A 14,535-nucleotide genomic window follows, 5' to 3' on the forward strand; every position below is an offset into this window, starting at 1 on the left:
TTGTGTTTATAAAGGAAAAGATAAGAGAAAATGTTTAGGGCTGCTACTTGCATTGTGTCTCTGAAAATAATATATCTTAGATATGGGTAGTCCTTGTTCCCAACAAATGAGCAGCAAAACCAGCCATAATACATGCTACATTTCTAATATTTGTTTTGAAGGACTGTAGATAAAGTAATATAAGAACTCTGATCAGATGAGTGTATGTGGGTTCTGGGGAGCTTTTATAGAGAGCTAGCACAGTGTGATGTTAAAAGAGGGGCCCTAAGGCCAGGCACCTGAATTTAAACTCCCCTTCTCCACGGTCTAGCTGTGTGACCTTGAGTAAGTGACTTAACCTCTCTGTGCCTCAGTAGCCTCATCTGTAAATTTGAGATAACAATAGTGCCCACCCTCTGTGATTACTAGGAGGATTTAGTGAATTAGAAGTTTTAGAGCTATTAGAGTAGCACTTGGCATATAGTGCATACCAGTATTAAAGATATTAGATAATCATTTATGTTCTTCTGCTAATTTGTATTAAAATTAAAATACCAGTGGTATTTCTTAATGTCTATTATTTTTATAAATTATATCCTGATGTCTAAGAGTAAAAATGATTTTAAAATGTGTAACTCTTTAAATAACACTGTTTTTTTTCTACTGGATGGCCAGCTCTTAGCCAGCATACAGATTCTGTCCTTATTCGCAAATGTTCAAGCTCCTCCTTCTTTAAGGGAAAACATTTAGATAATTACTTTTTAACTTAAGTTGAAACTAACTTCATTGCCACATTTTAAAACAGGAGTTTCCTGTTTTAAACATGCTTCTAAAGCCCATGATTTAGAAAAGCAGGTCGGCAATATCTCTAGATCTGAAGGCAGCTCATAGACCCTTGGGAAAGCTTGATTTGATTTTCACTCAATATAGGGAAAAAGTCTCCACTCCTTTCAAGCCTACATACTCTAAGAGCTGCTTTGAACAGCTGTACAGGCTGTATACTGCACGTCTCCAGGGCTCCTGAGCTGCTTCCTATGTGAACACTGCCACCAGAAGTGTGTAACTGGGAAGCCCTGAACACACCAGCCCCTGGGTAATCCCTTGCTCCATTAGGACCCATCTCGTCCCTCTGTCACGTGGCAACGCTCCTTCAAATACTTAGAGATAGTGATCATATTATCCCAAGTCTTCTCTTTTCCAAGTTAAGCATCATGACTTTCATCGATCCTGCTTCACTTGGCATGTTTCCAAATCCTAAATTTGTTCATTCAACACTTATGGAGTTGTGACTGTGTCAGGGGCTTCGTTGATCCCACGCTTAATAAGGTACAGCCTCTGCCCTCGAAGACCGTACAGTCCATGCCCCAGCGTGTTGAATACCCTTCTGTTTTGCCCAGGACTCAACAGCATACTTGGTTGATGGAATTTGAATGGCATCTATCTTTCTTGATTGCCTTGGCCTCCTGCCAAGCTTGGTGAGTGCCCCAAATCATGTATTCTGTGCTTAGCCTCATTGCTCTCTGCCCAGGCTTTGGCAATTGGTATAGCCTACATTTGTTCCTGCTGAATTTTATCTTCTAAGATTTAGTCTATCAAGCCCCAGTTATCGATTTAAAAGTATTCAGTATATTCACTGTCACTCTAGATGATATGGCACTTTAAGTCATCAATTAAAAATGTTGGACAGGGCAGTCAAGGATGGAACCCTACCACCCAGCACTAATCCCACCCAGTACCCACTGCCCTATGGCTCCTGCTGTTTGCATGCTGATTATTTACCCATAAACAGTCAGTGGTCCTCAAACTCATCCACTGAAAGCCCGATGAAAAGCTCTCCTGAGAGGCTTTTCAAATGTTTTACTAAAGTCTCGCTTGTATGTTGATCTCATTTCCCTAATTCTTAGTCTAAGGATCCTATCAAAGGAAAAACCTGAAGATTGAAGAAATTGCTTGTTTTTGGTGACCCCGTGTTGGTTCTTAACAATCACTACTACGTTCTCCAGAGATTCTTAATCCAGCCCCTTTAATAAAAAGTCCTAATTATTTTCGGGGGAGAAGTACTAGAACGAAGGACCCTCGTAGGTTGTTTGCAAAATCTTTCTTTATTCCTCTCAAAAATCATCCTGACAACTCCAGGTCGTCAATTCTTCTGGCATTTCTAAGTTTCCTCTAACATCAAGAATTACAGTTCCGCCATCTCACTGGCAAATCCTCTCTGCAGAGATAAAGGCCAGGGTAGAACTCTCCAAAGCTGACAGGAAGCATCCCTTGCCTCTGACAGGATCATCTCAGTTAATAATAATCACAATAATATTGTGCTTTGCATTTTATCCAGGGACACCTGAACAGCCGAATGCTTTATGAACATCATTTAATTAAGCCTTATGACGATCCCGGGAGGGGAACTGGGAAACTGAGAGATTGGCTTCACCTCCGCGCGGGTAAAGAGACGTGTCAGGAGGAGACAGGCTGGCAGGTTAAAACGCAGAGAAGAGGGACCGATGGCAGATGTGCACCGAAACGTTACTGACCAGCCACCAGCCTCATACCTGGAGGAAATTCTCCTCGTATCTGAATCCTTCCGAAATGCTCCTGTGGAGTCTGACATTTGTCACTCCAAAGTAAGAACAGTGTTCTATGCGATCCAATGTTCTAGGTGCGATTTTAAATTTATTAGAGAAAATGCTGATTAAACAATGTTTATGTTTGTTTCCTCTCTCTCTTGCTGCTCCCCCCCCCGCCCCCCGCTCCTTGGCCACCTCTCTGGGGCTCAAATCTGTCAGCAACAAGACTGACCACGGCACAATCAAGTAAAGCAAATGCTCACGTTCATTGCCAATGCCAAGCCCAGACCCTATTCCTATCCCAGCGGTCAGAGCCTCAAGCTCCGGCCTGGAGAAAGCTATTCTAGAGTTTTCAAGGGCATTTCCGTTCTTGCCCAAGAGGACCGTGTGTGCATGTACAGGCATATTGCCCGGGGCACAGGCTGGTGCCTCTCTGCCCTGGGGAGCCAGATTCTTTAAAGGACTCCCCTAATCACCGAAGAAAACAAAACAGAATAAACAGTTCAACCTCGTCTTTGTGAAACTCCCTTGAGAAATAAAGTCTGTGTGATGTTGGATAATGGGGAAAATAATTTGAAATTTGCTATACTTAAATATAACGTGTAGGAACTTTTTTTTTTTTTTTTTTTTAATCCTGAGGACTTCTAAATAAAATTTTAACCACTCTGAGAAGTATTCGCTGAGCTAAACGGTCTTAACACCCCACTACAAAATCAAGGGGTGTTGGGTTGAACTACAGTAAATTGAGTGGAGGTCTCTTTCTCAGAGGAGCTTACTGTCTGCTGTCCCAGTTCACCGTCACCTAGCACTCACACACTGTGTCCCCTGGCCACGGCTTCACTCTCCTGTACTGCATCTCACAATTCTATCTCCCTGGACCAAATGATGCACGAGAAGAAAGCAGAGGCATGAGCAACTGGTTACTGAGATAAACACCAAGTCACTTAGGTTACTTGGTGCTCTCTGTTAAAAATCGGTCTGAGGTGCCATCACCACATTTTGTGGAAAATTCCCATAATTTTCATCTTTCCCCCAGGGAATAAAACCCATACAGCAGCCAGCCATGGGTTCAGTGTATTTAGAATTGCCCATGCCTGTTTCTCTATTACAAACTTCTCGTGCATATATTTGAACAAGGAGAGAGAAAATGTGCATACATTTAAATATGCACGTAAAGGATCTATATCCTCTTCCTATCCCCTTGTTACCAACACCAATTGCTTCATTAATGAGGAGATGAAGTGCTCTTTTTGGAGAAAAGACTGATCTCATATACTGAGTGTCCAGAGACTGACCCAGCCTGCCACACATTCAGACCTCCAGGCAGTCAAGCGCTGCTTTGTTCCAACGCTTACTTCCATACGAAGTTCAGAGTCTCAGATTCAATGAACCTTCTTCAGCCAAAAGAAAAGGCTCCACAGGCATGGCTGCCACGCTCCCTGTGTCTGCCCGGCACTGGAGAAAGAATGAACTTGGGCGATTCGAAACTGGCTGCCAATTATATTTTTAAAAAGATGTTTTGCTGACATCTAGAGGCATTTGGGTAATAACACTTATTAATAATAATTCCTCACACTTATAGGGTGTCTTGCGTCGTATGATCTCCCAGCACTTTACACACATTAATTAATTACTCAGCACCCCTGTGAGGTAGAGTAGGTAAGCATTATTATGTGCAAAGGATTTATTGATTTTTCAAAGCAATATATAGCTGTTGCACAGAGGGGGAAACCATAGGAGCATGAATTAAGGATGGGAAAAAAAAAGAGGTACGGTGAATGTTAAAGAAAACAAATAAAACTAAGAATTACCCCCACTGTGCTCTTTAGTGAGGAATGATTATTTCACAAGTTCCGAGGGCCTGAACATCAACTAATTTGGTTGTTCGTAACTTAGGCAAAGGCACATAGGAAATTGGAGGGAGGGAGTTATCAATAAAATATCCAAGCTTTTCTTTTCTACACCATTTACAAACCTTCTTGCTAAGGGTTTTCCCCTGCCTGGGCATTCCTGGTAGTTGTTAAGGGGCTGTGATGGAAGGACAGCCCTTGGATTTATGATGGAGACACTTTCTTTGTTTATGGTGGAGGTGGGAACTTGGAAGGGGGTGCAGAGAAGAGGAGAGAAGGAGAAACTCCAGCCAAGTTTCTATGCAAAAATACTCTTGGAGGCTGTGGAATTTAAACTATGTCCCTGAGTGTAGCTATATAAATTGACTATCTTTCGAACCCTCCTAGTCTTGGCTCAGCTGTTATTTTTTTTAAGTGGTAACTATTCTAGGTTCTTATTTTAGGCATGATTCTTATTTATTTTCATGGAGCTAACACTTCTGAGACTTACCGTTCATTTCTAAGCTGAAAGGTAATATTCTACTTTAAAAGAAAAGTGCCGTAAAATCACCAGCTTGCAGACACCAAGACATGACAGAAGACTCACGAAATGCTTTATATTCTTCGTGGAAGTTATTGTATGCTTTGTTTTTATGAGGCTAACAGTAAGCTACCTTTAAAACAACTTATTTTGCTCAAAACTCTTGTACTCATTGGGTTTGAAAAAAGGTAACAGCAAAGTAAAGTGAACCTAAGCGAGCACAAATGGCTGTTGGGGACTTGGAGGTACTTATCTTCTGGAGTTGACACCAAAATTAAAAGTTACCAACTTGACCTTGACCTCCCTGGGCACTATTACTCTTCCCCCCACAATCCCAGGCACATCAAGAACCCACATCTGTCACCACAAACACTGCTACCTCATTTGCATATCTGAGGAAAATTAAACCCTAGACTTAGGCTCTAAGTTAGAGGAAAAGGAAATACTTAGACAAGCAGGGCCAAAGAGCAGATCTGATGCCTCGGCACCTGTCCTAGTGGGTCCCCTTCTTCTATTCTCTAGTAACTTGTTTTTTTTTTCTTTCACTTCATATTGCCATACTGACAGAAACTATACTCATTCTAGATTTATTAGCTTAGAAGATATTCTATTTTTTAGACTTCATACGTGACCAGTTTATTAGCCATTCATCCATTGGAAGGAAATCATTGGTCAGTTTCCCTCCCAACATGTAGCTGGGACCAGGTGTCCTGGATCCAGTGGACTTTGGTTTGAGGTGGTGGAGCCATTTGCACCTGTGGTTCACTTTGGTGCGAGGCAGGCTGAAGTGTTACTGGACATAAGACCTCTGGAGACTTGGGAGGGGGACTACTGGTTAGAGGGAAAGAGGTGTCTAGGGACAGGTACCCAGAAAACCATCACTCAAGATGTTGCCTGGCTCTGTCTCAATGACTCAATGAGGAAAGAAACCCCTTTCTCTCCCTCTTTCTTCTCCTCTCTCTGCCCTTAGCTTGGCCTGCTGTTCTCAGACATCACCTCTTTGCTATCATCCAACTATGCTTTGGGTTAAGGAGCCTTCAGAAGCTCACCAGGAAGCCCAAATACCACCAATAATCTTGCTTATCAGGGAAAATAATAAAGTTCCCAATTATGGGACAAAAGGACAATTTTGAAAGCCACTCCCTTCAAAAATTGGAGACAGCTTCATCATCAAATAGTGCTGAGAGTCGAGGCATCCAATATCCATCAGTAATGGCACTAGGCTTCTTTTAGTTTCAGGACCGGGTTCAGCTTGTGGGTATTACCATTTATACGTCTATGATTTAAGAGAAGAATTTAGTATCAAGCTTTTAGTGTACTGTCTTTTCCTACAGATATGCAGCTACTTGCCTAAGACAGAAACAATTTATACCAGGTGAATATTAACAAATATGTGTTCCCCTCTTTTTTTTTAAGGCTATATGCCTCCTGGGTGAAGAGGAAATTGGATAGTTAAAACACTGTCATGCACTGGAAATACGTTCCCATGTGCAAAGCAGCCAGTGATAGAAAAGAACATGTGTAGGAACTAAAAACCAAGGGTTTTACTAAGAAAGACTTATTTTTAGGACTTGCAGCCTTGGAGGGTCATTTCCAGTTCTGTATTCTTTGAAACAAAATTTTATTTCAATAAAACATTTGGAATGAGTTGAAGGCAGAACTCGGCAAGTTTCTCCCTCAGTTTGGCTGTCTCTCTCCCCACTTAGGACCCTCACTTCCTTTTGTTGATTGCAGCAGCAACCAGTTGGTTCTGTCATCCAACCATGAGTATGCACTGTCCTCTGGTTCAAAAGATTAAGACACACTCTTAACATAAGCATCTCTCCTTTGTCCAAAACTCTCCAGTGACTTCTTATCTCATGTAGAATAAGAGCCAATTCACAGACATAGAAAAGGATCCTATAGTTACCAAAGGGGAAAAGGGGGTGGGGAAATTAGGAGTTTGGGATTAATATGTACACACTATTATATATAAAATAGATAATCAACAAGGACCTACTGTATAGCACAGGGAACTATATTAATATTTTATAATAGCCTATAAGGGAAAAGAATCTGAAAAAGAATATATATATGTATACATATATACATATATATGAATCACTGTGCTGTACACCTGAAACTCCCACAACATTGTAAATCAACTATACTTCAATTTTTTTAAAAAAAGTTAAAAAAAAATAGAGTAAAAACATGCAAGCAATGAATAATAGTTTCCCCATGAGCCGTGACACTAAATAAGAGAAACAAGGTACTCTGATTTTATCCTAAACACTGGCCTGTTACCTTAGTATCAAAATAACTGTGGTATTTGAGTTTAGAGTCAATATTTTAGTATCTGAAAGCAAACAAACAAACAAAAAAGCCAAAGTCCTTACCACAGCTAACAGGCTCCTGGCTGGTCTGTCCCCCTCACCCCTCTGACCTCAGCTCCTACACTCGCCCAGTCATTCACTCCACTCAGGCTTCCCTGCTGTTCCTCAAGCACTTGAGAAACACACCTGCCTCAGGGCCTTTGCCCTTGCCATTTCTCCAATCTTCTGTTTCCCCAGGTATCTACATAGCTCCTTCTCTCACTTCCTTCAGGTCTTGACTTAAGCTTCGCATTCCGAGGGGGGTCTTCCCTGGCCTTCAACCAATTTTTCAGTGTTCCTTTCCCTTCCCAAACCCCGAAGGCTTCCCCTCCTCCAACTCTGCCATAGTTTTCTTCTTATAAACCTGATGTTGTTTACATCTGACTTCTTTGTCTTGTTTAGCATTGGTATCCCCCAAGTAAGACAGAAGCGTACACCATCAGGAATGGTTGCTTTGTTCACTGCTCTATCCTCAGGACCGAGAACAATATCTGGCACTGAGCAGGTGCTCAAGAGACGTGAGTTAAAGGAATCCTCGGAAAGTCCTGGGGATCAAAGGCAGAAATTGTTCACAGAAATCTGATGCGTAAATGTGGAGGCACCAGGCAGTGAGTTTAAGCATGCAGAGAAATAACTTTCTTTAAAGTGGCCAGTTGAACAAATGGAAATCACAGACCAAATTATGCCATCGAGAATTTAATGAAACGGCCACAAGTTCATTCAAGACCGCCCAGATGATTTCAAAAGCAATGTGGCAATGTGTGTCTGTTTCAGAGTGATAAATGCCTGTTCAACTGCTAATGCTGCTTTCAGAAATCTTGTGTAGCTTCAGTGAAGCTCATTTATAAACCTTAACTACTGTAGCTAATTTAACTCGCTAATTTCAGGCATCGTGTTGAATTAAAATCTGCATTTTATTGTGTATCATTTTGTGTACTGCTGACATTAATATGCATTTTGTAATGTGGAACCACAGATGTTTTAAATACATATTTAGGCTTTCAGAAGCGTTTGTGTTAACTAGGTTCCTTTTCTTCTGTACATTTTAGAGGCTGTCCTTCAGACCATACATCCACCAGGCAGGGCATGTGAAAACATGCTTAGTTCTGCATGGAGCCAGTCGGGAGGGACCCTGGGTCTGAAGGCCTGATGGGAAATCAGTAAACTCTTCCCTTCTCTCCTCTTACTGGAGTAGCAAGAAAATGTGGTTTTGGGGAAGGATGCTGAAAACCCTGCAGCTGGTGTCTACCTGTGACCCCTCAGACTAATGGGATGAGGGCATAAAGGAGCTGTGTTGCCAAAAAAAAGAAGGGAGCGTCATTGGCAAATGGTCTTAAAACAATATCATAGCTGGTCTGCAAGCCTTTTTTTTTTTTTTTTTGGCCACATCCCGCAGCAGGTAGGATCTTAGCTCCCCAACTACGGATCAAACTTGTGCCTCCTGCAATGGAAGTGCAGAGTCCTAACCAGTGGACCTCCAGGAAAGTCCCTGCACGCATTCTTGAAGAACACTATGTATTAAGGCCCTTTCCTCTGCTCCCATTTATTTATTCTTTTATTTTAATTTTTTAATTGCAGTCTAGTTGATTTACAATGCTGTGTTAGTTTCAGGTGTACAGCACAGTGATTCAGTTTTTCGTACATATTCTTTTTCAGATTCTTTTCCCTTGTAGATTATTACAAGATATTGAGTAGAGCTCCCTGTGCTGTACAGTAGGGCCTTGTTGGTTATCTCTTTTATATATGGTAGTGTGTATATGTCAATCCTAAACTCCTAATTTATCCCTCCCTCCCACTCTCCTCGTTGGTAACCATGTTTGTTTTCTCTGTCTGTGAGTCTATTTCTGTTTTGTAAGTAAGTTCATTTGTGTCATTTTTCTAATGATCTGCTCCCATTTAAATCTCATCACTGTCCTATAACCCTATGTATGTTGATAAGATGCTTTAGAACTCCCACCCGTGTTTCATGTATGTCCATTCTTTCTCCCTTGCAGGCTTCTCAAATTCATGCCGGAATTTCGTCTATGACCCTTGTCTCCAACCAATCCCCTGCAGACACATCTTTTCTTCCTGCCTTGAATCATCTGCTACAGAAAACAGTGCTACATAGGTAGAAATAATCTCAATAAATCATTGTTTATAAAAGCAAAAATTTTTAGATGTATGTATATGTGTGTGTGTGCCTACTTGCTCCTGGCCTCTATATAGAAACAGATACACTCATATCACGGCGAGGTTATCATATCCTCAGACTGGAGGTTAAGTTATTTTTCAGGCTGCTTCTACAACTATTAAACTACCTACTTTTTCAGGGAGGGCTCATATGTTTTCACGATTTATTTCCCCAACTGTGAGGTTGCATGTACGCTTTTGATGCTTACTAGTAGGAAGGGCTTGTGTTATACCATCTGTAGACAGAAAATATTCTTAGAATAAACGTTGGAAAAGAATGGCTCTGTTATTTGCAGGGAAGTGTATTTCCTCACTTTTACAACACAGGAAGGATGAAGAGTTGCATTCCCTTACCCTCTTTTCTTAAGCATAATTTGCATTTCCTTTGAATGAATATCTATAAAATACCTTTCAGGGACTGGACCAAGTTGTAGTAAAAGTAATGAATGCATGAAGGAAAGAATAATAGTAAATAAAAGGGTTCACAATATACTTTGCTGCAAGACAGCAAGGGGTGATAGGAAGAGTATGGTGTTTGGTGAAACAAGCTGAGTTTAAATTTTAGGTCCACTACTTACAAACTGTGTGTCATCTTTAGTAAGTTGGCACTCACTCACTTTGACATGGGTACTACATACTCATTATACAGAGGAAGAAAGAAAGACTCAGAAGGTTTACAAAAGAAAAATATGTAAGTAAAGTACTTACCACATGGTAAAAGCTTGACAAATGTTCACTCCCCCAAAATAACAATAAAAATCTTACCTGCAGTCACGAAGCCTTTGCTTTTCCCTGGGAAAGACCACAGCAGTGAGCACTTGTCAAAGACTCTGCCGTGGTGCCAACACTGAGATTTAGGTTCCCTGATTTTTTAACCCCAGTACAAAACCCAAACCCTTAAGTTCCCTTCATACTACAAAGGGCAGTTACACATTGAGTCATGTTTTAGATCTTTCTAAATACACCCCATATATTCCTGAGACATCAACACTGAATGAGGTGTATTCTCTTTTGCAGAATCTGACTCGTAGGTAGTTGCCGATATTCCCAAGTTCATTTCTTGCAGCCAAGGACATTTCCCCTGAATTTGGTCTTTCCTTAAACAGTAAAGGAATAAGATATTCGGCCTTATAGATGTGAACCTTTTAGGTATCTTCTTATGTAAGGCTAAGACTGCCCTCTCATGAATGACTTTTTGCCCCATTCAGATAAAGTCCTGTTCTGATTCTCTGTAGCAATTCTGAAACCTTTCCATCCCCAAATCAAAGTGGAAAAGAAGGCTGGATCAGTGCTGTTGGAGGACTTCCTGGTCAGGATGGGGCATTGAGAAGGACACCAGGAGAACATGGGAACTTAGGAATTAGAAGCCCTACAACTCCTAGAGGATGGGAGCAGCCCCCAGTGCCTCAGAGGTCAATGCAGAGTCAAGGTTACAGCATGCACGCTTACCAGCAGAAGACTGATGGGGATCAATGGTGGTGTGAGCGACTGCGAGACCGTGGTCAGCATCGGGGTAGGAAAAGGGTGAATTCTTTCTTGGTTCCATGTAAAATGGCCTTTTTTCTGAGAAGCATCCCATTAGAATCAACACTGGAATAAAAGAGAGGTCATAATTGTGGTTTTATGATTTTTATAGCAGCTAACAGTTGTTGAGTGCTTTATAGTTGACATAGTATTTTTCTAACGGTTTCTCACTTCTGAGCCTCACAAAAGCCTTGCAAGATTCTGAGGATCATTGTTTTACTTCACAGATGAGGAGACTGAAGGCTCAAAATTAAGTGAATTCATGGGAAGGTTGACATGGCCAGTAGGCATGATGCAGATGTCACCTGCGGACAACTTTGCGAGGCTGGGTGTATCATCTCCATGTTACTGATGAAGAGAGAGAATCTAAGCAAACCAACTGAAAACAGAGCAGACAAGCAGCAGATACTGAATCCGAGCTCTTCACTCCTAGCTCCAAGGCCCACAGCATAACACGCTGCCTCCCCACCAACATTCCCTTTCGCTCTTTAAGGTCTCTTTAGTGTCTGTGCACCATCAGCCAATCCCAAAAGAGCTTTATAAAGATCATAAATGAGAAGAAGTAATTTAAGGTCCTTGGATGGATATCAAGTTGGGCTCCAAGAGGGGTGAAACACATGCAGAGGCCAAGAATCTGAGGCAGCTCCTGGTGAGCAATTTCTCATGGAAAACAATAAAGTGGAATCTGTCGGAAACACATGATAAATTGTCCACACAATTCAAAGGCATGAAACAAAAGTATATACATCCTTTATGAAAAATACCAGCAAGACCATAAGGCACATATGTCAGAAGAGCTTTGTACTCAGAGCCTCAGATGACCTCTCAAAACTCCTCTCCTTTGTGATTTCCTCTTAGCCATAAGTAAAATTCAGGCCTTATGACAAATCTGAACAACAGGTGTTTACTGAGAGTCTCCTGTGTAAGAGGTGTATGGAAATTAAGGTCTGACCATTAGGAAAACTCACCTGTTTTTTATTTCCCCTTGAATCTCATCAGTGATCTCAAATCACTTGAAAGCATACTTTAAGCCATTTTTTAAAGCTTTCTAGTTCTTTTAAGGAAGAAATTTAATGAAAATCAACACAGGTTTATTAAGACCCTTCTCCAACAAAATTGAATGTGGATATCTATCTACCGACGTGTCTGTCCATGTACACATATACATACATATGTATGTATAACTAAAACTTTCAAGATGATAATGGCCTTCACAAAAGTCGGTGTTTTGCAGAGAGCTAAGGAAACATCCTTACAAGCCAAAGGTTTAATTAAATTTGCTGTACAGCAGAAATTAATACAACATTGTAAGTCAACTGTACTTCAATAAAGAAATAAATTTTTAAAAACTGTATCAGTAAAAGGATAGGCTGCATATATACAAATAATTCTGCAGTCCTCTTTCTTACCCAACCATGCACTCTGCATCACACAACTCTCCCTTTCTTTCTCCTGTTCTCCCGAGTCCCCTGTCTCCTCCTCTCTTTCCTTTTGCCTTTATTAGGGAGTCTTTGTCCTTTAGCCAGAAGCCAGCCTCCAGGCAATACCCCATGTTCCAATAAAGCAGCCCTTTTGTCAATGGCAGTAATAATTACCTCTTTTGCAGCTGCCCCTGGTGTTGCATTTTTGTAACACAATTTGGCCTCTTTGGGCTCTGGTTAGTCTTATTTAACTTACTGCAGGGGTTCCCTGTTTGATCTCTAATTGATATAATTGACTGGGAATAATCGAGAAGGTTTTATGGATGTTTATTGATAGCTAATCTTCCTTCATCCATTGTTTAATTCGATAAGAGCATAACCTAATTTATTGTCACTCCAATAGGGATCCATTACCATTTTGATAAATGCTTCTGGGGCTAACTTGTCAGTAACTGATTTCAAAGAGCTGTTTAGCCTACAGAGTCCATCATTAGTTAATGGCAGTTTAGAAAGCTAATGATGTTATAAATTACAATCAATAAGAACATGGAAATTACAGTAGTTGAGAGACATAACACTGTATTATTAAACAAACATTAGACCACACCTTTGCTTACTATACGTATGGAGGGTTTGCAAATCCATTTAATGATTCTCACAATTAACCCAGAAAGTCATGGATCAGGAGGAAAACTGTGGGACTCGGGATACTTATACTTAAAGGCCCATTTCAAAAAGATAGAGGAATTGTGCTATGTTCCTTGACAATGGAGAGAATCTACGGGACCAGCACACAAGCACAGACACATACATGGCTCTCCACCTTTTCATGTCTTTAATCTGATCCTACCACACTTTCTCACAAATCATAACTTAGCAAAAGCAATACTTGAATTCATGAACACAGATGATGAACTGACTAACCCTTGGAATTTCCAGATAAAGTCATCCAACTTATTAAAAGTGCCTTGTTGGCCAGGAGCAATTTTCTACTTTCTACTTAGGAAAACTTCACTATAGTACTTTATGTAGCTATGTCCAATTTTATATATGCGTACATTTAATTTATATATATATATGTGTATATATATGTATGTATATGTATGTGTGTGTGTATATATATATATATATATATATACACACACACACACACACACATTTAATTTCTTCCCTAAATAGCACCACCAGCCAGTCTGGTAGAACTTTTGGTGTTCAGAGTTGCATAGCATAGCTGTCTTTCTTAGTGGATCAGAATTGATTCAGGACATCACACTGTGTCTCCATCCTTACTTGTATTGGTGGCCAGGTCTTCCTTACTGATTTCTTGATGGTTGAGACTGCCCAGCCTTCTTACTGGCATAGAACCTTAGTCTTTTTGCTTTGTTCTCTGGGTCTAATTTCTTTCTGGTGGTCACTCATCTTCCTCAACTGCTCATAGAGGAATAAATGCTGGTTCTTCCAATGACACATTCCACTTTTCCCCATCTATAGATTTTCAATCAGTTCGTCTTTGAGGAAAACCAAAATTGTTTGTCATCCCTTCGCTTGTTCTCAACTAATAAAGCAATGAGAATGGTGAGCCCAAGACAACGGTTGAGTCAAGCAGCAGGGTCTATCTTTTGGGACAACAGCGTTACTTTTCCAGTTTTCTTGTTTTTTTTTTGAAGTCTTAGTTGTACAAGGCAACATTAGAAAAACTAGTAAGGCACTACAGGTGGATAAGACACAGTTCAAAATCGAATCATCAGAATGTAGAAATTAAAGCACACATTCAGCAAAATGATTTTCAATAATCACATAAGATAAAGGGTGAAAACATCTCTCTTAATAAGAGATTCATTTCAAGAAAGGTAGACAAGATGAAGAGGCAGAGGGCTATGTACCAGATGGAGGAACAAGATAAAACCCTAGAAAAACAACTAAATGAAGGGGAGATAGGCAACCTTCCAGAAAAAGGATTCAGAATAAACACATGGAGGCTAAACAAGACATTACTAAACAACCAAGAGATCACTGAAGAAATCAAAAAGGAAATCAAAGATACCTAGAGACATGGGCTTCCCTGGTGGCGCAGTGGTTGAGAGTCTGCCTGCCGATGCAGGGGATATGGGTTCATGCCCCGGTCTGGGACGATCCCACATGCCACGGAGC

The 14,535-nt window shown here is 40.7% G+C and overlaps 1 protein-coding gene across 6 annotated transcripts in view; it reads right to left on the reverse strand.

Moving 5' to 3' along the window:
- The window catches only part of PKHD1 (PKHD1 ciliary IPT domain containing fibrocystin/polyductin), a 600,926-nt gene that overhangs the window by 106,385 nt on the left and 480,006 nt on the right, over positions 1-14,535 (reverse strand). For all 6 annotated transcript variants that reach the window (XM_024765924.1, XM_024765923.1, XM_024765919.1 and 3 more), the window contains one exon: positions 10,889-11,029. The gene's annotated coding sequence lies outside the window, so the exon portion shown is untranslated. The remainder of the gene's footprint in view (positions 1-10,888; positions 11,030-14,535) is intronic.

This window comes from Neophocaena asiaeorientalis, unplaced genomic scaffold (genome assembly GCF_003031525.2).
Source record: "Neophocaena asiaeorientalis asiaeorientalis breed wild unplaced genomic scaffold, Neophocaena_asiaeorientalis_V1.1 scaffold46, whole genome shotgun sequence".
Taxonomy (NCBI): Eukaryota; Metazoa; Chordata; class Mammalia; order Artiodactyla; family Phocoenidae; genus Neophocaena; species Neophocaena asiaeorientalis.